Here is a 26,767-nt window from a genome sequence, read left to right as displayed (position 1 = left end):
TTTAAAAAAGAATGAATTGATAAAATATCAGTGAGCTGCTTTGGGACATGGATTAAGCTTCCTATGATTAAACTTTCCTATATCACAAATTCATAGAAATTAAGCATCTATTTCCAGAAATACTCTAAAAAAATCATCCTCAGTTTTGTTATGGAAAGACTCCTAAATAGGTCAAAGTGCAGAAATTGAGGTGATTTTCATATATTTTTTATTATAACTGCAAGTGTAAATTTAAAATTGTTTAAATATTTAACTTATCTGTTGGTTGCAATTTCAAGTTAAATATTAGAAAACATCCTACTTGACTTAGCCAGAGTTTTATTTCCAGGTTGTAAAAGAAATGTGTGCAAATTTATATTCAATTTTCTGCAAAATGGGAGATAATATAAACATATCTTATTTATCAAAGTCGACTCAGTCTTCCATTCTTTTAAGGTCTGTAAAATGAGGACCCAGATTGTTGGGGACAATATGCTGATTCTGTAAACCACTTAGAGAAGGTTGTAAAGTAGTATGGAGCGGTATATAAGTCTAAGTGCTATTGCTATTGCTATCTACAGCCTTAGAAGGTCAGCAGTATTCATATTTTTATATCTGTCCTAGCAAAATGTGTATCATTTTGATAAATGGCATATCCAGGAACAGAGACAATTAACAGAAACTCTTTGTACCACCACTGCAATGCTATGCTTTCTTTTTGGTTTTTTTGCACAGACTCAAAGTTATAATTTTAATAGACATGAAAGATTTCTTATGGTAATAGTGAAGACCACATCAAAATGTATATGCCCTATAATGTCTACTCAGACATTAATTGTTGATATGTAATTTCAATTTATTTTATTCTTTAATATTCAGCTAAAGACTACACTGTTTTGCAAACAGAATTCATTATCTTACTTGCACTATTGGCTGGCCTATAGTGCATTCATATTTAGAGTATGTACAAAGAAATACATGGGTGTAGTTATAATTTTAATTCCCTGAGTCCAATATTACAATGATTTCAATTGCTGCTCTAATTATATATAAATCTAGATGCAGATTTCCAATTTCAAAAACTATCCTGTGTTATTTCTTCTGATAGTAGTTCTTCCCAAAGAAAATCCTTGTACGATCTTTGTGTCTTTGGGAAAAGGCTACCGGATATCAAACAATAACCTATTCATTCATCAATATTCTATAAAGTCACTTGGTTCAGGAGCATAGATTATTTGGAAATTCAATCCCCTATAGTTATTCAGTAAATATTGCAGCTGACATTTATATTTCTATTATTTGTACTCACACATATATTATGTAGTAATATATATATAGCAGGGGTTTCAAATTAGATTTCATTGAGGGCCTCGTCTGGGTTGTATTTGACCTCAGGAGGAATTGGGTGTGGCCAGGGTGATAGTGGCCAGTTGATGTCACTCACCTTTGGTGGCCTGAGTGTTCTGTCAGCGAAAACAGGCTCCCGGGCTCCATTTCCAGCTGCGACGCCTCCTGCGACGGTGTCCTGCAACTATCTGCCAGGGAAAATGAAGCTCAGGCGGACCGTACATGAACCTCCCAAGTTCCATTTTCCTTGGCAGAGGCACCACAGGCCTAGTCCTTTGCTGTTTCCAGGGTGGCCCAGCGGCTAGATCTAAGCACCCATTGGGTCAGATTTGGCTGCCAGGCCCTGAGTTTGACAACCTTGATATATAGCATAACATAGCATAGTATTTAAGTAGTGTTTTCTGTCTCTTTGTGTCCATATTTGTGTGTTCAGTTTTATTGATTTTAGGTTAATTATTTTATGACATTTAATTGGTGGATTAAAAGTCATCAAGTAATATCAATTCTTAGCAACCACGGATTTTGTCTGAGAGTATCTGTCCCTAAGGTGGTTTTTAAATCTCCCAAATGCTAATTTGATGTTATATTTTATTTGCATTTGAGAATGCTATATTACTGTCTGTGATTTTATTGTACTCTATCTTCTTTTATTTGGGCAATGACCAAAGTAAAAAAAAAAATGAGCTGAAGTGGATCAGAGAGCTCCTAGTCCCAATGAAGTCTGATGAGATCTTGCCAAGTGGACCATTGAGCCTATGAACTTTAAATTCAGTTTAATGTATTTTTGGATGATACAACCTTAAGGTTACCATACTTCAGTTTTCAGAAAAGAGGATACTTTGTTGAACTGTGGCTTGTAAAGTGAATTTATTTTGTTAGCTATTGTTAGTTAATTTATTTTGCTCTCACCAATGGCTCATTAAATCTATTATGGTTCCTTTGATCACTCCCACTAGTGCGGTCTTGGAGCACTGTTTCCAAATCAAAAGTTACTGCCACTCATAAACAAGCGCTGATCACTGAACTAGTGCCTGTTAATATAAAATCAAAACTATCTCCAATTTTAACATTTGTCATATAATTTACATCATTGATATGACTAATACAGTATAAAAGGAACACACACACAGTCAGAACATGCTCTCCTCCGCCCCCTGCCCCTGTTTTGAATAAATTGTGTGAAGTAAAAGGAGAAATGGTCATGGTAGCATAAAATACACTTGCTTACAAAAGAAGCACAGTTCTTTTGCAAGATCATTTTTCAGATCAATATTTTTTTTCCAGTGGGCCATTGTTAATCATGTGAAGCAGGATAATGTACTGGTAGAGTTCTTCCTGGTTCACTGCAAATCCTTTCTCTGCTCCACCAATTTGTCAGTCAGGCTATTTTTTTTTAATGCACTCTTCTGGAAGACCTATAGAAATATGTTCAGAAGCAGTCAGAGTAACTGAGCGATACCACATTAATGACCTATCAACCAATGTGAAAGTTGGTTAACACCCCCTCCCCCATTGTGTGTAGCCACCCTCATTTTTCCAAGTTCACCCTACCATTAACGAGAACAATTTGTGATTTTTCCCCCTACTGGTTGATGGCTTATATTAAAGGACAGCATCACTTGCAAGCTTGTAACCAAGAGGAACAAATTCAACCTACCTTTCTGCTCACACATTGAAAGAATGCACATTAACCCAGTCAGGAAGAAGAACCTACCATAATGGTTAATCTGTCAGAAAAGTATAAAACAGTTCAATAAATATTTGTTAACTGTCAGAAGCTAAAGGTTGTAATTGTACAGAGGTATCTTTTGTAGAGAAAAGTGCACACTTGAGAATTAAGTTTTATTCTTTCGCAAGTTTTTTTCTTCTGAAAGTTGATAGATTTGCTTGAGGAGAGTAAGTGGCTGAAGACACTCTTTAATAATTTTCAAGAAGATTGATTGGTTTGTTTGTTTAAATTGTTCTGTCCTACAAGGTATAAATCCTGCCAAAGATTCCTTCTAGGTAAAAATAAATAAATCGTAACATAATATATAAATAATTACAATTAGACAACTTCAAAGAATAGCAATAAATTCCCACTGGAAGCATGTGGTCCAGCTGCTAGCAGCACTCATCTATTTTCTTTTCAATTGGCAGTCTGCATTCATATCTGCAAATGTTTGGTCTTTTTGTCAGGACGTGGAAAACCCTTCTGCTCAGTATAGGTGTTTTTGGATGACAAGCACTGGAGAAGGCCTCCTTTGTCCTTGGGACTGTTTTGGTATTATACAAATACTATATACAATTCAAAATCCCATTCAATGTTCAAGAAGCAGTACTTATTCTAACAATATTAAAATGATGGCAACAATCACCATAGTGTTCAACTCTGAGGTAGGGCCATCTCTCAAAGAAACTAGAGTGCAAGACCCATCATTGGACAGCCCAATCACTGGCTATTGGAGGCTGCCATTCAGGGTTTGGTTACTATGCCAGTAAAACAATCCAGATTTTTATATTCTATGGTGAGTGGGCCCTCCTGATACCACTGAACCAATGTTTTGTCTGTCTTATGGGATGGACAGGATTATTCTAATTTTTCTTTATAATGCACGTGGACTCTTATGCCAAAGAAATTGGTATGAAAAGACACAGTGCAAATGGATTGGACAATAGACTAATTATATCCACTTTCTTGCAAAAAAGTTGCAAGTTTTTTGCATGGATATTGAATCAAGCTCTTTAAGCTACCAATAAGCATTATTAGTAATATTATGTAGTAATGTTTTCTACAAACATGAAGTAATTATTTATGTTGCTTAAAGTCATCTAATCAGCAAGAACTAGTGACCTATTTTATGTGTATGTGTGTGTTTGTGTGTGAGAGAGTACGCATTTTTTTGTCTGTATGTTGAAGTGTCTTGTTCTACTTATTATACTTCCCCAAGGTACTTCCATTGTCACAGGGAACCTTTTATTTTTCCTGGAGAATATAATGTTACAACTTCTAGAGTCTTGATAAATTATTACTCTATGAAGAAGCATTATTAAAAAGCACCAGACTGTAAAATCAATCATGCTGACATTGGAATTAAGTAGTTGTCTAATGTTCTAAAGCAGAATTGGATTTAATGCACCTAATTATAAGATGCAAAATTAAGTCTAACAAATATTTTGAGTTGTAGTTTCAAATGACCATTCTATAGATGTCTCCAAGATTTTCCTATAAGAACAGTTTTCCTCACAGTACCATATTGCTTCTCCTGCAAGTAATATCACAGGTAAAAACTAGGAATAAATATCTACATGTTGTTGCTTCATTAAGTTGATTCAAGTAAGATTTTTAAATCAATTTGAAAAAAGTTTGTGCACATGGGCATATATATACACACACACACACACACACTCATCCAAACCAATTTGTCAGCATTCAATTTAATTTTTATATATTTGAATGTAAATTTGATGTGTAAATTCTATCAATTTTTAAAAATCAAATTTCTAAACAGAGGATTCCTGCCACCTTACTCTTTAATAGTTTTTCAGTAGAATTCCCACTGCAGTGTGCTACTATCATACTTTATTTATTTCCTGGTGTCACCATTTTTTTTTACATTTTATCCTATTATAGAAACCCATTATTTATTTCACAAAGATAGAAAAATTGGACAATTTTTTTTAAAATCTCTTTGCTACTATTTGGATCCTGGCAGCCAAAATATGTAACCTTAGCAAAATCCTCAGCCTGAATATATGATTAAAACCATTAAACAAAACCCACCTGCATAAATCAACCAAGAGTTAACTTAGAAATAAATCAACATAATAAATATAAAGAAATAGATTTTACATACACATGCAGACACACATACACCTTTGCACATGCTAGTACACTTTATTTTGAAAAAGCCGACACAATCTGGTATTTATTTGTGTGATATGCGCTTTTCCCATTTGATAAAGATGTGCACCAAATTAATAAGATTTACCCATAAGTTTGGAAGATGGGGTAGACCACAAAATTACTATAATAAAGGGCCAGGTTTAGCTAAACATTTCAACTCTAACACCATTTGATCTGTGAATTGGATACTGAATCTAAACCACTGCTGGAATTCAGGACCTAACTTAATGGGACTGTAAGCCCATTTGTTCTTATAGTATGTGCTTTTTATCCACTATTCTTTTGTCATCTTTTCTTCTGTTTCCTAATTCTATTTAGTTGCTTATATTTCCCCTATTTCCCTCCATTTATTCTGATAGGAATTTCAGCTGCAGCAGTACAGCTGTTGAATTCAGACTAATTCATATTGGTCTAAAAGCAAAGTGAAACACTAAGTCTATTTTAGTACAAAATCACTTTGGGGTACAAAACAGTTTTGAAGTAAGATGAGATGTACATTATTTGTACAATACAATACAATAGTAGAGTTGGAAAGGACCTTGGAGGTCTTCTAGTCCAACCCCCTGCCTAGGCAGGAAACCCTATACCATTTCAGACAGATGGCTATCCAACATTTTCTTATTTGAACCTTCATTTGAACCTTTCTGAAGCAGGGATTGGAGCTGCTGGATAGAAAGGGGGGTGAGTCATAGAGACAAAGAAAGAGACTGAGGTGGGGGCCCTTAAACTCCATATCATTTGATTGTACCAGAACATCAGCAAACAGGAAACCTACATAGAAGTTGCTTAGATATCTATTATTTGCTAGAATCACAGACACTATATAGTATTTATTCAGTAGAGTTTAATTCTTCTTGGATGAATCTTTTTCAACAAATTTGAAGAATCTGCAAATTTAGACATATGAAACACTGATAATTTCTTAAACTGTCCATTCCTGGCACCAGTATTTTTCTTCATTAATACAGTCCCCCAAAAAGTCCACCAAAAATGTACATGATTGAAGTAGATGATAAATTAGCAATATATTTTGGTTAACTATTAATTAATTAAGACAAAATTAATGATATCAAATAGAACAACCAATCATAGAATTGACAATGAAGATGTGAAAATGATGGATAGTTACATCCTTTTATGATCAACCATCAACTGTAAAGGAAGAAGCAATCAAGAATATACCAAGGCTAGCACTTGGTGGAGCAGCCATGAAGGCCTTGGAAAAGATATTAAAATAATGTGATGTATATATACTTGTAGTAATCAGGACTGTGCAAGCCATGGTATTCACCTCAGATATACAGTATGTGAAAAAATCAGCTTTCTGTAAAAATGCTCAAAAGTAGAAGAAAAGCAAAGAAGAGGATGATCAGCAGCAAGGTAGATGAATTTATAGTGGTGATAAGTGCAATATTAGAAGTCTTGAAACAACAGGTTAGAGAGAGATCATCATGGAGAAAATCTAGTGTAAGTGGTTGCCATGAATTGAAAAAGATTTGATGACACTTGTAACAATTGTAAACAATTGTCCTATATACATTTGAAGGCAAAAGAAGAGGTGTTTCTACTGATTTTGTTTTGGTAATTCTTATGAACTTCTCTTAAACACAACCACAATCACTCCATGCACACGCAGAAATGTATGACTAGTTTTTTTCTTTTTCTTTTCTTTTTTCTTTTCCCCTAATTACTTGCATTGGGATTATTCCTTATACTATTTATCTTAACTTAACTTAACTTTATTCAATTTCTAGACCGCCTCCCTCTCAAAAGAGACTCGGGGCAGTGTACTATTACATTAAAATAATTGAACAACAAATATACATGGTATAAATACAAAATCAATAAATTAAATATAGGACTGGAGGAGGTAGTAATGATTCACATCATTACTTCTTTCAAGGCGGCCGGTAGGGACCCCTCACCCAATGAGGCGTTCACTAGGCCCAGGAGCCAGCCTCGTGTCACCTCCCAGGATGCCAGTACCAGCCAGGAGGGGCACGGGTCCAATAAATATGTAGTGGGTCGCAGCCGTCCACGCAACCTGTCCAAATCCTCGGGGGCAACAGAATCAAACTCCTCCCAGAATGGTCTCTCAAGACTCGCTGCTGACGACTCCCCTGGTCCACTGAAGGGGGCCCATCCACTCCGGATCTGAGCGATTTTATCCTGCAGATATTCTCCAAACTCCTCTGCTCTGCCCTGTAAAGGCGCTTCCCGCGGCCTCTGTAAAAAGAGGGAGCGGGTTACCCGAAACAGGGCAGCAGGGCGGTTATCGGCGGACGCAATAAGAGCGGCGCAATGTCTACGTTTGGCCACTCTTAATGCCACAAGGTAAGTCTGTGAATAGGCTCTTACCTGTGTTCGATCAGATTCGGAGCGCGAGGACCTCCACCTGCTCTCTAGGCGTCTCCTATGGCGTTTCATCACCCTCAGGTCCTCGGTGAACCAAGGAGCCAGGGTGGTTCATTGCCGTAGGAGAGGCCGCAAAGGCGCAACCCGTCCAAGGCCCCGGCAGCCGCCCTATTCCAGGCGGTCACTAGGTCCTCCGACCGAGAGCGGGTCAGGTCTACAGGAAGTGGCCCAAGCTCCGTCTGGAATCTATCCAGTTCCATCAGGCGCCTGGGGCGGTACCAGCTTGGACAGTCTGGTTCCGCCTCCCCGCGGTGGGGGGTAGCGCCAGGGAAGTCGAGCCGGAGAGATGAGTGATCTGACCATATCTGAGGTACAGTGAACTCTCTTGGCTCCAGATCCTCCCGTATAACTACCGCCACCCCACCACCCTTACCCAGGGCCCGGGGCTGATGGAATGCACGGAAACCCAGTGGGCACATCTCCACGAGGGGTAAGCCACCCTCGTGGCCCAACCAGGTCTCCGTTATCCCTGCAAGGTCCAGCTCCCCCTCTGAGATCAACTCATTAATGAGGGGGGCCTTGTTGGTCACTGACCTTGCATTGCAAAGCATCAGCCTCAGGCCCTGGCTCTGTAGTTCCTGGCCACCTAGGCTGCGGGGGTTGGTACAGACGACCGGGCATGTCCAACAGCCACGGTCTCCCAACCGACTATGAGATCTTCTTCTGCCCTCGCACCCACCCCTCCCTACGACCGTTGTAATAGGGCAACCCTCTGTTGAAGTGTCATTCTCCCTCCCCCCCTACTACACTCACTTCTCTCCTGGACTCACCTGTTCGCCCGGCACTGGTCCCTCTCCTGGCCTGATTAACCCACCCCCTCACCCTGGAGCCACCTAAAAAGGATAAAAAACATTTTATGTTGTTTGTATTTTTTTGTCATGGATTGCACTAGTGAGGCTAAAACCAATTTTGTTGTATTTATTTTGTACAATGACAATAAAGGCTATGCTAAAAGGAAATGCTTCTGAGGACAATGCAGTAACCTTTGGAGTGGTTTCTGAAAGAACATGGGGCTATAGAAGTAAAAGGTTTTACATATTGGGTACTTCTGCATTTATATTTGCAATTTTGTATTATTATATTGTCTATTTATCCATATTGTCTATTTATCCATTGACTATTTTTGGTGGAATCATGGCAGAGAGAATGCCTTATATGGAGGCTTAGTGGGACAGATGGCTATTTTGCCTAGAAGATTGGTTCCTTCTACTAGGCCACTTGGCCATCTGGCAATCTAAATCAATGATGACAGAGGTACAAGCCCAAGGTGACTTTGAAGAACAGGTCTGGGGAAACTGACCTCAGTGGTGACAGATATTAGTTTGAGGGCAGTGACATGGGCAGCTGGATTGGGGAATTGACAGATTAACAAATTGGCTGCATCATACAAAAATCTGGCAGAATATGATCGTACAGTGGTAATAAAGCCACTGGCACTGGTGCAGCTGGATTGGAGGATTGTTAGATTAACAAATTGACTGCCACAAACAGAAGACTGACAGACTCTGGTAGTACAGTAGCAAAAAGACACTGCCACTGGTATCAATATAATACAAACCTCCATTGATGAATCTCTGCATTGCATAAGAAGATTGAGGAGACCATTGATCAGGATGGGGATGAAAGCTACTCACTGGCTGAGACAATCAGGAGGTAAAGGTTTGCTGTAGCAGACACAGGACCAGACTGAATCAATGGTGATTCCACGGCATTGAGTTGGCAAGGATTAAGCAGGACATCATAATTGTCTTCCAGCACTTGAGAGGCTGTTACAGAGAAGAACGGATTGACTTATTCTACAAAGCACCAGAAAGCCGGACCAGAAATAATAGGTGGAAGCTTATTAAAGAGAGAGAGAACCTAGAAGTAAGGAAATATTTTCTGAAAGTGAGAACAATTAATCAATGGAATAACTTACCTTCCGGAGTTGTGGCTGCTCCATCACTGTAAGTTTTCAAAAATAGACTGGACAACTATTTCACTAGGATGGCATGAGATCTCTTGCTTAGAAGACCTATGAAGTCCGTTCTAGCCCCATGTATGTTCTAAGCATCTTGAATAATGAGGATCTCTGAGTTGGACTGTTTGTATGAGATGGGAGCCACGCGTATTGCTATGAATGAGGCAATGGGAGGTCTCTAAGGGATGGGAATGAGCATTCCATTGGTGATGTTAGAGGAAAATATGGTGGAAGATGAAGATGAGCCACTCACAGCATGTAGTCCATAAGTATTTTATTCCTGTGACTGTTCCAGTCTCCTGGACTTGACCCTCGATAGCAGGTTTTCAAGGGACTAGGTAGTTGGCTACTAGTGATGAATGCTGGATCAGTTCATAATAAGGCTAATTTTTCCACATCTTAACTGTGTAAATGGAGTAAAGACTGAACTGGCATGCATTCCCAAGTCCTGGCTGAAACAAATGTGGAGCTTTCTCTGTCTGATATCTGCATGATGCATTTCTGGGTCTAGCGCCAGCTAAGACCCCAAGGTAAAGGAGGTGGGGTGGGAATGATTGTCTGGGATATTCGAGAAGCATCCATTGACCTTATTCTGCAAATTGCCAAATGCGAGATGCTGTTTCATAAATTGGACACTAGAAAGGTTTAGCTGAGTCTGCTGCTATTATATCAGCATCCCTGTTGCATAGCAACTTCCATGCCTGAGCTCCTCAACTCCATGGCTGGTTGGGTGTTCATTGACTCATGGTCCTAGGGGCTTTAACCTGTCATCCCTGGGTGCAGGGTCAGAGGTAGCTTGGCAGTTTATGGCAGCCATGATAATCTGATCCAAATTGTCCATGGTCCAAATTGTAAGAGCGGTAACATACCCAACCTGTTTTTTTTTTTTTTTTTTTTGTCAAAGTAAGGGCAGAGCATTCTGGATTTGGGGGAAATTTTGATTTTTCCCCTGCCATGGCAAGATCACTCACCATTGCATCAGCACCACCCTCTTCCAAGAAGCTGGATCTATTCAGCTGGATACCTGTATGCTGGAACCATGCCCCTCCTGGCTTTTGGAAACATCAACTGGTCAAGAATGTAGTTGAATGCGTAGCAAATGGTGTTATACATGGCACATGTAAAAACAATGCTACACAAGCAATTGGGATATGTCCAGGCAAAATTCAAGGTGCTGCTGATCACCTTTAAAGCCCTAATGGCTTGAGATTACTTGTGGAATTCTTTTTTCCCCAGGTGTTTCTACCCATATAATTCAATCCATCAGATTGGATATACTGCAGGTCCAAATCAGCCAATGAGTGCTGGCTGGTAGGAACAGAAGATGGACTTTCTCTGCAGTAGCCATGCTCTGTGGAATATTTTCCCCTTGGAGATTGGAATGGCTTCAACACTGCTGGCCTTTTGTAAATTTTTACCAAAGCCTAGGGTTTTAAATCTGTTAAGGGACCCATTTTTCAGTTTTACTGTTAATTGGTTATTTATCTTGGCTGCTGGATATATTTATTTTTGGATATGTTGTTTTTTATTGTCTCAATTGTTTTTACAGTTTTAGAAGTGTAAGCCACACAGAGTTACTAAGTGAGATGGGTGGTTATAGAAATAGAAAAATAAAATAAAATAAAGTATAAAATATGCATTGTGTCCATATTTCAGCATGCATGATTTCAGAATTCTTGAAAAATTCTTGAACATGGAAATTTCATGGAAAGACTTTAGCAAGATTGAAAATTCATCTTGGTTTACCATTCTTCTCATTTTTCTTTCTGCTAATTCAGGGGTGGCATGGGTCAGATTGTGATGTATTGCAATGTTTTTTCCCTTTGCAGAGCTGGGGTGGGTGTGGCCTGCATGGGCTGTTTCCAGTCCACAGACCACCAATTTGACAGGCCTGTGCTGATTAGAGATATACAACAAACTTTTGCTGGGAGAAGTTGCACTAAGTATATTTTGTGAGTCTAAGGGTTGTAGAAGATGAGGAGGAAATCACTTTTTTTCTTTGACTTGTAAATTTAAACTTGAGTTTAGTTGTTACTGCTGTTGTTTAAATTAGTCTGCAATACCATTTTGGGATTACAGTTGTATGTTTCTTTTTTTCTTTTGTTTTTTTGGAATGGTAGGAAATATGGCTAAAAAAGTTTGTACTTAGTGCCAATGATTGCAGCAGCCTTCTTTGTATCAATTTGCAAAGGCAAAATATTTGATATGCTACATGGAACCAATTAAAATTAGTGCCTGATACAGAGAATATGTTTTGTAATATATCAAACAGGTTTCCATGTGCTCCTTCATTTCATTGCATGTAATGGCTGCAAGGGAACTCCCATGAATTGTTATTGCTTCAAATTCATAGAGATTTAACCATGTCATTTCAAAACTGCATGATAAGTAGAAGGCCATCCTGTACAATAAGAGCCAGTGTTAATATAATGTATTCATGTACAGCATCACTTTGTAGGTAGCTGGTTTTTCTGCTAGGTGACAGACTTTTCATTTCATTTTCTGGTAGCTGAGAAATTAGTTTCAGTTTACAGCAATTTGTGTAAAACTGCTAAAGTCCATGAAAAAATGTAATGTAATGCAAGGGTCCCCAATTATCGGGCTATGGAACTGGGCCACACAGCTAAAGGTGAGTGGCAGGCAACCAAGTGAAACTGAAACCATCATCACCATGGAAAAATTGTCTTTCACAAAACCATGTTAAAGGTTAAAGTTAGGATTTGCAAATAGAGGAAGAGAGGAACAATTAAGTTTTCTGTAGTATTAAAAGCTGATTTTTTAAAATGACAACTTAGGACAAATCCTTATTAAAATGATAACCTTTGAGTATTTTCAATAATAAACAATGAGCCTTGTAGATATTTTTTGGCAGGACCAGGTCATGGATGGTGTGGTGTGACTCCTTCTCCTGCTTTATCTTTTCATAATATCTTTCTGGAACTGGCTCCATGATTTGCAATATAGGGTTTACCTTGTACACAGTTGTATTTTTAATTCACGATAGGATGGTAAGTATGGTCATAAGTAAAGCTGCTATGTAATTTGGGGAGTGACATATTCTTGATAATTTCTCAATGAGCAGTAGTAGTCATGGCCAGGAAAATTTTATACAAATCTATAATTTGAGTTCATAATGTAAGCCTGATTGTACTATACTCACTGCTTATAATCCAGTGAATCAAGGAAGTGTCTATCTGAACAACTTCTGAATATTATCTTGTCTCCCATGGCTTAAAATATTTCACCTCACTTTGACTCAGTAATGGTTCTTATATATCTCTACCAAGCACATACTTTTTATTCTTTATACTGCATGACATTTTCGCTCTCTCTCTCTTGCTATGTATATGAGAGAGGGGGGGGGAGTGGGATGGAGAGATCAGTAATATTTGGATGAATTGCTATACAGGTATTGGTGTATAAGTCCCAGCTGTAGGCACTGTCTTCTTGTGGGATCTAGAAAATACACTTTCAAGGTAGTTGTGCCTTTCAAGTGGAACAGGGTGCCTCCTGAGGTCTATAAGGTCTTGGCCCAATGGGCTTCTATGGCCATGGGGTAGGCTAGTGTAACATGTTTCCTGAGAGTGTTTGAACATATGTATGTTTTAATTAGTGTTTATGTATTCTTTTGCCGATTGTGTTTGCTATTTTTATTTATTTTAATACTAATTCATAAGCCATCTAGAGTCCCTTTATGATTGAGGTTGCATACAAGATAACAAATAATAATACATAAATAATTTAAGTAGATCTAATCATGTGAAAAAGAATGTACACCCACTTTCAGGGTTTTACATAGTAAAATCATCTTGTCCTTAGCAGTTCTTAAAAGTAGTAAATACAATAGCAGATGAACAACAATAATACATGACATATTACACCATAATATGTAATTTTACATTATATATAATTTTACAAAAAGAAAACCCTGTGTACTTTCTTTTTCACATGACTGTATATTCCTAACAATCCTGGCATTTTTGAAGTACCTACACATTCTGAGAATTAAAAAAAATCAAAAGGAAGATTTTAAAAATAATATGGAGAAAAGTGTTACAACAAACAACATCCTCTCAATTCAGCCTAACATTTATTCAATAATTTATTCAATAATGAGGTTAAAAGGCATATTACTGACATTTTGAGATAATTCTAAAATGAGGACAAGTCACATGAGTAAAGGAAATAACAGTATAAGTCATTCTGAGAAACACATGATAAATATGAAGGGAAAAATAACCCTTAATAAGCATATTAGCCAGTAAGATGACTACAAAGGGAATTGATAGCGATCCTCAAGTACTTAAAAGGTTTAAATGCCAGAGAGGTAGAAGAATTATGTTAGATGGAACAAAGACATAAAACTTAGGATAATAGGATAAAAGTCAAAAAGAAAAGCTCCCACTGAATAGCAGAGGCAACCTCCTGACTAGAAGATTTATGAGGCTTTGAAATAATGTCCCCTGAGTATTGAGGAAAGTCTCATCTCTACGCATGTTTCAGATTTTGCTTGACAAAAAAAACACAGATTAATATACAGCTGGGAACTACCCTGTATTATCAGGTAGTTCTGGTACTAGGCTGAAAAATCTAGAAAGGCTTTAAAGTGGCTTGTGAGTCTCACTGGTGAAATGAGAGCAATCAGTCTTTTCCACACATTTTCCATACATTCCACACATTTAGATCATGAAAGAGACAACAGACAAGAGTCTTGTTCAACTATGAGAAGTATTCTGTCAGATGCTGAAACACACTAGAATGTTTATGACCAGATCTTCAGGTCCAGTATTCCATAGTAAAAGATGTCATCAAAAACTGGGAGATTAAAAGAGTCTTCATAAATAGGCTGGGTGTCAGTTTCTTACCTCAACATCTTTTCATTGTATTGTTTTAAACATCTACTGATATATAGATGATAGATTGAGAAGAAAGATGATAGATAGATAGATAGATAGATAGATAGATAGATAGATAGATGATAGATAGATAGATAGATGATAGATGATAGAAATAGATAAAGAGGGAGGGAGGGAGGGAGGGAGGGAGAAAGAGAGAGAGAGAGAGAGAGAGAGAGAGAGAGAGAGAGAGATCTTTTCTAGAATAAAAGTGTCCTGTTTCTTGCCATATTAAACAATTCCTTCCAGTAATATATTTATCATATTGTTGTATGTCAGGCTTTTATTTTCCTTCTATCCACCTTGTCCAGAATTATCATTTTAGAGACTTGCTACTGTAATAATATTGTTGAACAAGTAGACGACTGGCAATCTAATGTGCCCATAGTGAGCTCTAACATGTCACTATACATCTGGGATAGTGCTTGTTTTCAGTCCCTAATGTCTTGCAATATCACAGGACGTAAAAAAGCAGGGACAGTGAGGTCCTCATAATGCAAGATCTTGATATGTATTGCAGGCTAAGATCAGCAGAATTTTCCATAACTAATAAGAAAAATGCCAAGAACTGGATAATTCTCCCCATTTGCACACTGTTTGATATCTCATTATCTCTTGCTACAAAAACTACTGGAAATGTTGTGGCAGTTGAAGTGCCTTCATGGGATCAGGCTGCCTAATTAATACATTTTCTGAAAGTAAAACTGTCTTTTCTTTGGCAGAGATTTTTTCCCCCTTTCACTATGCTATGCACATTGCAATAGAGCCCTGACATCTATTGGCACCTGCAGGCTGCTCAGCAATTGCAAAAGAAGATGGTTCTAAACCTTTTCTTAGAGTCTTATTTTTTTTTAAAAAAAAAAACCTCTTTTCACAACGCTTGTTTCCTCCTTGAATAACATTCCTACTTCTATGCTAATGATAGTTAACAGTATTCACTAGACACATGGAAGAAAGAAAGGAAGCTTTGAATTCTACTGTTTAAATTGCTGCTCAGTGCAGCCTATGGAAACTGATACTGATGACCCTTTTTATGCCAAAGCAAGTAACTTATAACTTTAAAAACCATGTTCTAACTAGCTAACTCCCAGCAGTGGAATATATTTGTACATTATTGGCAAAATATGTCTATTAAAATAGCTGTGCTTGAAGCCTTTAAAATACTGTATGAGGAAAAAGCTATTTTGTGCTTTATAGACGGACCCGTCCACAAAAAGAAACTTTTTCATTTATTTTCCATTCATTCTGCTTATTATTACTAGCACAACAATAAAACAGCAAATACAAATGCTAATTTGGACATACTTTCCAGGCTTGCTGGATGGGACTTCACAAAGCATACCTAACTGATGATTGTAAGAGGAAAACAAACAAAAACTTACAATGACCTATACATAAGCAGCTCCTGAAATGGATTTGAAAAGAGAAAAGAAAAGAAAAGAAAAAGAAAAGAAAAGAAAGAAACAAATCAAAATAGAATGAAAGGACTTTTCTGAAAGGGGACTGGTAGTAAACTATTAGTAGAAATAAATAGCTGGAAACAAGCAGTTGAAGAATTGGAAAGGAAGACACTATCCTACCTACCCTCCTTAGATACATTAAAATGCCTTTTGAAATCATCAGTACTGTGCCAACTTTAAACTTGTGAGAAGGTGTTAAAACAATAGAAAGCAAGATGGAGAAAGATACCAGACACCTACAATTGTAATTGCTAATTACAGTCCTTTTAATAGGATTGTAAGAATTTCAGAGAGAGAGGGGGGGGAGGGAGGGAGGGAGGGAGGGATGAATACACACACACACACATGGTTTCTCTGAAAAGAAGACCTCTCCTGAAAATAAGCCCTACCATGTTTCTTACACATGCACCCAATATAAGCCCTGTCCCCAAAATAAGCCCTACTTAAGAGTCTGTGCAGCCAGCCACCCGCCCATTTCATCTGGTTGTTTGTGATGCCACGAGGCGAGAAGGGAGGGTGGTAGAGCTGCCCAATGTGCCCCACACTTGCTTACCTCGGGCGCCTGCAGCCAGGCCATCCATGCGTTGACAGCACTGGTGGGGAAGGAGCCCACAAGGACAAGCCAATGTCTACTTGCTCATGGAGGAGGCTGAGTCATGTGCCCATGGGTCATGGGGCCATTAGACAGGTGTTGGACGTGGATGGCCTGGCTGTGAGGGCCCTGAGGTAAGCTGGTGCAGGGTGCATGGGTGCAGATCTATTCTTCCGCCTCACCTCATGGCTGTGACACCAGTGTATCACTCAGCCTCTTGCTCCACTGCAGTCTCTAGCAAGCAAGTGGGCCAGAAGCTACATGGGGTCCTGCTGGATGGGGCTGCCAGAGCCACCACCACAAAGTTACCTGGCTGCAGGGGCCCTGAGGTAAGCCAGTGCAGGGCATGTGGGGCAGCTTCACCCTCCCTGCCTTGTAGCAGAGGCACTGGCATACCGCACAGTCTTCTTCCTTGCCACAAGCAAGCAGAAATGGGCCTCCCATACATGCAGAAAATAAAAGACCCCCCCCCCCAAATAAGCCCTATGCTTATTTTGTTGCCTGGAAGACATGGTCTTATTTTTGGGGAAACACAGGTATATATAAATGTATGTATATACACACATACACACACACACAATCCCCATCACGCAAGACACTGACCTTTCAAAGCATCTAATTGTAGCATGTTTATTTTGAGTAGATAGATAACTCCCTCAAACAAAACTTACGCAGTATCTCAGTAGTTTGCAGAATTCCAAAATGAATAACAGAAAGAGTGAAGGAACAGAGTTGAAGCCCTAATTACATTTTCGTAATCAAATAATGTCAAAGACTGTATCACTTTTCCTTCATAATTTTTTACCACTCCTTTAAAGGAAATTAAAATTCCAAGAGCAAAAACAACCTGTAATTTTGCATATGGAAAATAAATAAATATTTAAGATTACCTTCAGATTTTAGAAGAGAACAAAAAACCTATTGATAAAAACTTCAATAGGGTTTGAATTTATTTAAACAACAGTTGACCTGCAGGTAGTATTACAAGTATATTTGGTGGTATGGGAGGTGGATAACACATTTGAGTCTGAGTCATTGACCTGTTTTTTTAAAAAGTTTTATTTGATAACAGAATAACATTTTATGCATAAAATGAATCAGATTTTATCCTAAATTTCTAAGCCTTAATATTTTTTAGTCTTTATGTTGCTGTGTTTCTTTGTTGTTTTTGCTGATGTGACCCCTTATGAAAAGATATACACATTTATTCAATTATATGTTAAATAGTAAAAGAAGGCTGAAATCTTTAACAACTAGCTTTTGGTAAAGAAAAGATAAGTAAGTTACTTACAGAATATTCAACTTACACAATTTGATTAAATATGCAAGTTGTGATGATGATTTCATTGACACTTTTTTAAAAAGAACTACAGGTCAGTTCATTGTCACTAATATGTCAACTATGTATAGATTTTGTCACTAGCTATTTTTATAATCGTTTGTTTGACACATTTGCAAGCTGCCCACTCAAAATCAAAAACATAAAAAGCCAAAGTATTAAAACTACTTTAAAAAAAAGAGACACCAGACAGGGAAATTACAAAAACTGTAAGAACAAACATGCAATTGGTTCATACCATGTGTTAACCTAACTTCTGGTAGAAGAAACTGTCTTTAAAACATGTCCAAAAAGCCAGCAGAATTGAGGTTGTCTGGATTTTGGGGATAATGCTAATACAATACGCAGTTGCCACAACAATGAAATTTACCTCCTGGATCTGATCAGATGGCACCATTTGATAGGTGGATACTTACTCTGTCAGATTTTATTTGTCCCACATGTTGATGAAGATGAGGATGAGGATTATGATTCTGTTGCTCTTGCATGTACACTGAGAAGTTCTGCACCTGAGACAAAGTCCTTGTGTGTCTAATCAAACTTGGTCAAATAAAGTATTCTACACTCTACTCCACTCCATTCCATTCTCTCAGCACCTTAACCACTATACCAAATTGGCTATGCAATGTAATCCTATGCAATACAAAGTATGCAATGAGTGGTTTTATAAATGACAATTGACACTTTGTATTTATACTCAGAAATCTACTAGTAATCAATACAACTCATGCAGAAGAGGTATTGCTTAAGAATAATCAGGCATGGCTTATCTACTTGTGCTAACACAGCATGGACTAGCTGGCTGAGTGGTCTTCAACACCAGCACCATGTGGATCACATTTCACAAATATATATAAGAAGTGATTAAAGAGTAAGTGACTACGGAAAAGGTTCCCTTATTCAGGAATGAATGCACCTGACACCCAAGATGAATTTGTGCAAAGGCCTTATTGGTGACAGCTATCACTTGCTCTTAACTTTCAAGTAGGAGTTGTGAGCTAAGTCCCCTAAATTGCACACCAATTTCATGCGGGGGAATGCTATCCCATTCATAAGTTGCACTGAAATATTTTGAGGAACTTTTCTATCTTGCATAGTTGAATTTGGGCCTGTTCCTCTATATTCAAATTCTTACTACCTGCAGGCACTTCAATAAGGCTTTTGGCAGCCTTACTTAGTTAATCACAAATTGTGCTGTACAACTGAGCATCATCAGCACACAAATGATAACTGATCCCATATTGATGGATGACCTCACAAGCAGCTTCATGTAGATCAGGGTTTTCAAACTCCCGTAACCCAATAAATCAAACTAACAACACACAATGCTCTATACATATATGTGAGTAACATTATTGCCCCAATATGAACATATTGCTCCAGGCCTGCAAGTCTATCGTACTACATATTTATGATGTTACATTGCATTCAGGAGTCTGACAGCCCACAGATAAAAGCTGTTCTTCAGCATGTTCATAAGACTGGCTATGCTTCCATATTTCGTGCCCAATAGTAGGCAGAGTAAAGAAGTGCTGACCGAGGTGTGAGTCATCCCTGAGGATTTTTCTCACTTTTCTAAGGCAGCGAGTCCTAGTGATTTTGTCTAGTGATATCAGGGACAGCTGATGATGTTTGTGTCATGCTCATCACCCACTGTAATGTTTTCTATCTGTGGTTATCAAGCCAGCATACCATATCGTAATGCAATAAGTGAGAACACTTTATATTGTGGATGTCATCAGTTGTTGTTCCACCATATGGTAAGGCAGTAAGTGAGGACATTTTCTACTGTAGACCCATAAAGGGACGTCATCAGTTATTGTTCCACCTTGTTCTTCCACAAGACCTTAAGGAAGTAGAGTCTCTGTTAGGCCATCCTGGCCACCTGGGTTGTGCTGTTTCTCCAGGTGACATCTTTGCTAAGATGGAGTCCCAGGAATTTGAAGGAGGGGACTCTCTCCACACAGCACACCTTGATGTAAAATGGGGTCAGATTTCTCTCTCTTCTTCCGGAAGTCTAGCAATCACTGTATGGTCTTGAGAAGGAAAAATCAGTAAAGATGAAAAAAAAAATCATTCTGGTCCAGCTGAACTCTGAGCACAGATAACAACACATATGCAAGACTTTGCTTTTCTCTATTAGAATAAAAATAAAATATGGCCTTGCTTTCAGGATTCTTCTTTGTTATTTAGTTCTCAGATTCAACTACAAACTATCCTTTTTGTTCCCTAAGACTTTTTTCTTGGATAAAACTATTGGATTAATTATTAATCTATTTTCAGACAGTCTTCCATAATACTTGTCTAAACAAATCATGTGATTTGCAACACAAAATAAATATTAGAGAAATGGTTCTAAAGAAGAGACACGTTTGCCACAACCATTAAGTCATTCTTCACAGGCAGTTCCTCCATGTCAGATCCAAGTAATGTGAAGATAGGAAGTGTGTGTGTGAGGGGTGACTTGTGTACAACTTTGTGTAGCACATAGATAAACAGAATTTAAATTTTGAGTAGCATTAATCTGGCAGCTGTCAGTAGCATTAAAGTTGTAAATAAAATTGGGTAGATAAAAAAGACTAAGAAAAGTAGATTCCATATTATTTCTTTGGCTTACTATTTATTCTTCATGACATAAGTCTCAGATCATAGACTCTGGCCTTGACAATCTTCATTTCTGTAAAATTGTATAAGATCTGGATCTGTTTCTAGTAATAGGAAGAAGAGAAGGAAATAAGGTATGACTCAAGCTAGCTTATTAAAATTTGGACTTGTCTGGCAACTGTTTGTGGCTAAAAGCTACAGTATTACCCAAAGGAAACATTTTAATTTAGTGTTACAAATTAGTACTGAATTCTTTCTCTCGCTCTCCCATTAGCACTAAATGAGTTCATCATAATTGCTATTATTACAAAATGAATTAATAATGATTAGATCAATATATTACTCTACTCTGCATTACCATAAGAATTGTTTATAAAGTCTCACAATTAAATTGACAATTACTGCAAAGACCCACTTAGGGGGAAGGGAAATAATGTCTCTGTGAGTGGAACACACAAATAATTTATGAAGACTTTTCTGTTGCTTGAAAATTGGATACAAAGGGCAGTGACATTCCAGATCTAAGCAGATTTATTGGGAAACCAGTGCTTTTGATTTCTGAAATGCATTCTTTCAAGTAGACTCTGCCTTAGGATGAAAGCTTTCTGCAACTTTTGCAAAACATAGGAATGGTACAGTGAGTTTCTAACGCAAGTACAGAATTCTTCTGTCATAAAAAAAACCAGGAAGCTGTCTGATCAGCTATTGATATATTGCATCAACCATGCTTTGCTTGGGAGCTCCAAGAAGGGCAAGATGTTAGGAGCTCTATGCATCTTGGTGAAGTATAAAGCTTCATGTACACAAAGCTTACCAAATTGTAGTAAGTGAGCCACGGCTCCACATTTTTTCTGTTTGCATTAATTTGAAGATACTACTAGCAAGATGAGTTTGGCTCCAGTTTTATTCATTTTATTTTATTCATTTAAAGGCAGCTTAACTAACAGATTTAACTGAAAATAATGTTCATATATAAGATATACTGCAGTTGTCATTATTAGTGAATTACATATGTACACTTGGAATTAAGTTCAATTTATTCAACATTGGAAGTATAAGACCAAAGAATACATACTACACAAGTGCTTTAAATGAGATTGACTAATAGAGCTTGATGCCACCGAAGTATAAAATTAAACACACACACACACACACACACACACACACACACACACACATTTATGCCTTATAGGTGACTTATAGGATAAAAAAGAAGTAAAAATAGTTAAAGTATTAAAAGACACAGAATTAAAATATTATTAAGAACTATACTATATATTTTGAAAGAAAGTAACCTGGTATGAGCTGCAAGATAGTCTATTAACATAAATCACAGGAGTAAAATCTAGAATAGCAAACGTCTAATCTTTTAGTCCCCTATTCAATTTTCCTGAAAAACCTGATAGATAGGCTTACCATGTGCATAGAATATACAGATACTCTCCTATCTAGGATCATGAGGACATGGCTATAAACTTGAGATCAGGACATGCATCCCATTTTTTTTTATTGATGTGAATCACTTTCGGAGATAATATTTATCTGAAAAGTTAAATCAAATATAAAATAAAGGAACAGGCAGAGACTAGGGAAAGAGTGGATGATAAATTGCTGCATTATTTAACAGAATACATACCTTTTTTTCTATCTTTTATTTTAGATACAGTTGGACTGGATAGATGCAATACAGTCTATGAATGACAGGGGAAAAGCTACATAACTCTTGATCATATATTCCATAAATAAGATCCATTGAAATTTACGGAAGAGCCTTCAAAGGAAAGAATGCAAGATCTGATTTTGGATTGAATATAAACTAACGCACTTTGTAGAAATTTCATAAGCCCTTCTTTCTTCTGCTCCTTCATTGAAGATTTTTAGGGATATTATTTTTTTCAACTATTTTGGAGCAACTGCTCTCTGTCCCCTTGTGTTTAACCATGTTTTATTTCAATGTGGTCAAGGCTGCCTTATGCTTACCATGTGCATGGGGAGGGGTCATAGGGGAATGTAGAAATGAATAGGAAAAATACTTTTCAGTAATCTCCATGGTGGACATTAGAAATTAGGAGCATGGTGGTTTGCTTGGTTAGTATGCTGGCTGGAGGTTAACAAGCCGATGTTTGAGACCCAAATGCTGTGATGGGGCAGGATGAGCTTTCATCCCTTGCTCCAGCTGCTGCTGGGGACATGAAAGGAGCCCCCAACAGGATAGTTCTTGAGCAATGGTGATGTCACCGACTAATCCTTTCACCCAGAAATGCCTCAATGCATTTGACACAAGTGCGATACAATCTCCATTCTGGGTTTCAAAAAATCTTCAAGGTTTTTTTTTAAACTATAAGCCTGAATTGAAATAGAATTAATAGAAGTACCATTTCTAACTGAATGAAATTTATATGAAAGTATTTTCACAGACATTTAGAACATTGTGCATTGATTTGATCTGAAAGAACATTTGACCTCATGATCCAAAAACTGTCTACGCTGTTCAGGATAGTAGTTCTTCTTTTTCTGACATATTGATTCATTTAAAAGAACAGGTCATTCTAATAAAATATTAAAAAGTAGTGTATTTTTTTTAATGTGAAGCAATCCCAGCTCACAAAGACAGTAATTATACAGACATGCTGATAATTCATTGGACAGAAAATCATTCTCTAGAAAAATGAATATAATATATTATTTCCAGATTCTAAAAATCACTTTTCAGTTTAGGTACCATGTTTGAGAGAAAGATGAGAAAGAAGAAGGCAGTGGAAAGGACCGTGATACATTTAATTTTAGAAAGGCAAACATGAGGGGAAAAGGTTAACTGGGCGAACACTTTTTGTCCCTCTTTCTGTCTCTCTCTATCAATATTTTTCTTAACTTTTTTTGTTATAAGAGAAGATTCTTCTAAACTACAACATAAAGAGATTCATAGATACAGTATGTTGAATGAATACTGAGCAAATGCATCACTCCAATCTTTAAGGCAAAACGTAGTAGTTCCATAATATTTTACCTAGTTTTAGCGTCTTTACTTATTGTGTATGTTTAAAGTGGTTGCCACTTTGTTCCTTGGGTGAAACTAAAAAAATCATGCCCTTCAAATCTAATTCACTGAGTATTCATTTGAAATATAAAACAACCTGAATGCTTATAACATAGTTTTCTTTCTCTGCCCAACTATTCAACATTATTTTGTGACTTTATTCCTTTGCCTATAGTGAATGTAATGCTGTCTTTAAAGTTAGTGGATTATGTTGTAAGTACACATAAAATCTTAGAATGCAAAATAGAATAGAGACAGACTTTCCAGCTATCTTATAAACTTAGAAAGTTCACGTTTATAAACAACTTGTATTGTTTCTTCTCTTTGACTTTTCTTTAATTTTATCCCCTTCTAGATAAAAATTAAGCAGAAAACATTAATTTTAAAGGGACCAAGATATTAATAATAAGACCTTGAAAAAAAACAAAGTCAGTAATTAAGAAAATATAAAATATTTCAGTAAGCATAATGCTTTGCACTCAAGGCAAATATGGCAGAAAAAAACTATTGAAACTTTTTATGTCATTCAAAAATGACTCATATAATCATTAGCTGCTATAGAAGGCTATTTATCTATCCTATCTTCCTTTCTTTTCTTGTTAGTCTCTTTTCCTTATCAATCCATTTTTGTAATTTTTGAATCAACTATTATATGTGTATGTGTTCCTTCTGTGTACTGTACAGATCCTCTATGTATGATAACAGAAATATTTCCTTTGTTTGCAATGAATACATAAGAAATTAGCAATATTTCATTACTACGCTTTTCTTAATTTAGTGACTGGCCATCTGTCCTTAATATTTACAGTAAGCTGCTCCTTAATTCATGATATATTCATGCTAGCTTAAGAAAATCTTGTTTGGATTGAAACACTTTGGCAATAGATTACAAGATACTGAAGACGTCAATCTTTCATGCCCTCCCATTGGGCATTTCCCCTGTTCTCTATCCTCCTCCTTTTTATATACAAACTGTACATACATATAGACACAACAAAGCTTTTAAAAATCCATACATACTGAGATTTTGTTTGGTAATTTGTCTTGGAGTCACTTTTACTATACTTATATATTTATTAATTCTCCTTATAATGTTCCTTATAAACTAGAAGCTTCTGGTTTGCAACCTAAATTGCAAGCTTAGACACTTTAGCGTAGGAGTTTATGGCCAAAACTACGCTGATGGGGGCTCCTCTGGATTCCTGCCATGGTTACAGGAATTACCGAACCTCGCTCGTATCAATTGGAGCTCTAGGATGGTAGAACTTGCAGGGGGCACATTGACCAACTCCATGGCTACCTCTCCCAATCCAACCTTAGGCAACCAGAGGTAACTCCTGCATGAGTTAACCAAAGCCCTACCCAAAAGAAGCATGAATTCACTTCTTCCACAGACTTCTCAAGCCCGAAGGTACCGGGGTACTTATCTGGTAAAGTTGCAGAGTTGCAGCGAGCAAACTGGCTCCAGAAACTCCAGCCGCGCCCTGTGGAAAGTTCCAGGAGCTTCCACCAGGTGAAGCCAGAGAGACAAGAGGTCCATCCGACCTGACCGAAGATACAGCACCAACTGAACTGCGCAGGTCTGGGCGAGTCACCAGAAAACCCGCCTACCTATGTGAGTATGTTACAAGCTGGACGAGCCCAACTAAGAGGGGAGGGGTGTTACATACTGACAAACAGAATGGTAGTTTCTACCAAGATCCTCTGTTCTGGCGGGAACAGTATTCAAATCTGATTGGTTGAATGGTCTGACAGCTCCCTATAAAAGGGCTGCTGCCAGACAGAGTCTTTGCTGGATTGCACATAGTTATCACTTAATAAAGAGCTGTTTGCTGAAGCCTGAGTCTGCTTCATCCATTCACCCGATTTAACAATTATATTACCTGATGTAAAATTACCCAGATCCCAAACAGCATAAAGACTATGTAAATTCAGTTGAAGGAATGTTTCTGCCCCTGTAAAGTAACCAGTGGGGTGACCCATTCATTGCTGGGAGTAGTGTAAAAAAAAATGAAGCATCTGCAAAGCAGGCAACCCGATTAAAAGGGGGATATTCAGAACACTTAGCTGATAAAAATGAATACTCTGCAAATCTGTTTCAGTAATAGATTTCCAGGCTTTATACCAGATACAACAGCAAATCCCTATTCTCCAGCATTTAACTTTCTTACCAAAGCTGCTCATATGCATGACATGGCTAGATTAGTTGGTTCATTTCAGACTTAGTTTAAATGTCTGGTTTTTCTCCCCACCTTTTTAGTCAATGAAAAATCATTTGTTGCCCTCTCTGCCTTGAGTCTGAAGTTCAATTTTCATATAATGTTTCTGCTTCATCTGGAAGCTTCTTGTTCTTGACCCATCAGCTTCATTCCTTATGCTTATCACTTGTTCTGTCACTTATGAATTCATCTCTCTATAGATTTTTCTGACATAAAGAACCATATATTATGTTCATTTTCTTGATTTAATCAGTGGATTTTTTAAAAAAAAAATGTTTATGTGAACTTATCCAATTTGCAATGTATAATATAAATTAGAATATAATTGTGAACAGTATACTTTTTATATTTTTTAATGTATCTTGCAACTAAAATGAAAATAGATGAAAATGAATTTAATGCTGAAGAAAAGCTAAACCAAAATAATTAATTTAGTTTTTCCTTTCCTTTTTTTAAAAAAACCAAAAGACAAATGTCTAGTGGCAGAGAAATGCTATTGCCCTGGAATGAATGTTTCCTAGCAATGTACAGCCTGGACTGATTTTTGACTGTAATTCGTAGACCCGATGCCCATTTTAATTTCACTGTTCTATCTCCATATGATCTTCAAACAGGGACGTGCAGTCAGGGGAGGCAGGGGAGGCAGAGCCTCACCACTGTCAATCATGAAAAGGAAAAAAAATGTAAACGGGGAAAAGGCGAGTGCTGAAGTGAGCTTAGCTAGCTCACCGTGAATGACTGCCTCTTTAAAAAAGCCTCTAAAGCTCTGAGCTCTGCCGCTGACTAAAACGCTTCCTTTCGCCCGTGGAAGAGCTCATGCGGGCGAAAGGAAGCGTTTTTAGTCCGCGGGTGCTTACGAGAGGAGGTGAGAATGCCTGAATATACTCTCTCCTCTCGCATACATCCCGCGGACTAAAAACGCTTCCTTTCGCCCGCATGAGCTCTTCCACGGGCGAAAGGAAGCGTTTTAGTCCACGGGGTGCGTGCAAGAGGAGGAGAGAATGCCTGAATATTCTCTCCTCTCGCACGCACCC

This window comes from Natrix helvetica (assembly GCF_964273705.1).
Source record: "Natrix helvetica genome assembly, chromosome: 7".
Lineage (NCBI taxonomy): Eukaryota > Metazoa > Chordata > Lepidosauria > Squamata > Natricidae > Natrix > Natrix helvetica.
Note: the sequence above shows the minus strand (reverse complement) of the source record.